Genomic DNA, 1,405 nt, shown 5'->3' on the forward strand with positions numbered 1-1,405 from the left:
CTGCAGACCGTTGTGCACCTACAACGGTTCAGAAACAAGGTCGCAGCCTTTTCTGAAGACCGATGTAAGTGTTGGCAGGGATTATAATCGACATCTTCTTCACAGAAGTTACGCTACACCGCTGTCTCATCCCACCATTTAGCTGGTGCATTACATTTTGTTCTAGCGGCTTTCACATGCCTCTGTCTTGGACCGCTACATGTGTTTGACAAGTTTTGGTTTTTGGTCTCTAAGAGCTATAGCGGCTATACTATACCGCTACATGGTAGTAGTGAAAGTTGAGGTTTGTTCACTGCGATTGCAATAGACCGCTGTAAGAACCAACAACTTACCCAGTGATTTATGATTTTATCTCAGTGTCTTCAAGTTATCGTAACAAAAGACTCGTAGCGGCATACCTATATCGCTGCTCACGGCCTCTGTGACTCTTGCTTTCACTCTGTCTCTTGATCAGAATCACCTCTTTTTCTTCATTTCATGCGTCAAATCCAATAAGCTATCTCTAACACTTAATAAACACAAATGAAAATGCTATGCACCTAAATGAATTCTAAATTCTCCTAAATGATCAAAAAGAGAACCAAATGATAGGTAAAACAATGCAACAATTACAAGACTTCGAATCCTAGGATGGGTAGATATAAAATATAATATAATTCTATAAGATAGTAATGTTTTAAAAATCTTAGCTAAATATATGGTTTCATTAAATTTATAAATTAATAATAATTATATATATAAATTTTATATAAACATAAGAAAAATATTTCATTGTTTATTTTTCTTCAAAATGCATTTATGTCTAATTTTATTTTTCATTTTTATATTTTGTGTTATTTTCTTGAATTTCTTATAAAATTCATGTATACATATTCAACATACATAAAATATCAAATAATCTAAAAAATGATGAAATATAAATCTATAAAATTTAAATGATATCTTGAAATAATTTTATTTTTAAATAAAAAATATTTTAAAATAGAAATATAAAAATATATAATTTTCCCTAAATTAATAAACTATCATAGTCTCAATATCATTAATATAAAGTTTTTACTGTAATAGGTAATCTAGAAACAAATATTTAGTTTTATCAAGTAATAAACTGGATCAGTAATTTGTAAATATTAATTTTTCTCGCATATTTGATATATAACAAGTACTTCAACAAGTCAAGTTTAAATCTCAAATGACATTATCTGAATTGGCCAAGTCAAGTATTAGCCTCTAAAAGTTAGTGAGTGGTTGGCCTGTGCCCAGCCTTTATTTCTAAATGAACGTGAAAGTTCTTTAGAATTTATAAAAATAAACAAAATAGATATTTGTTTTATTTTTTCATTCATTGCTAGTGAAAATTTTTTATCACTATTATGACGTAAAGGTGTTAGGTAGGACGTGTGGA

Source organism: Brassica oleracea, chromosome C9 (assembly GCF_000695525.1).
Source record: "Brassica oleracea var. oleracea cultivar TO1000 chromosome C9, BOL, whole genome shotgun sequence".
Taxonomy (NCBI): domain Eukaryota; kingdom Viridiplantae; phylum Streptophyta; class Magnoliopsida; order Brassicales; family Brassicaceae; genus Brassica; species Brassica oleracea.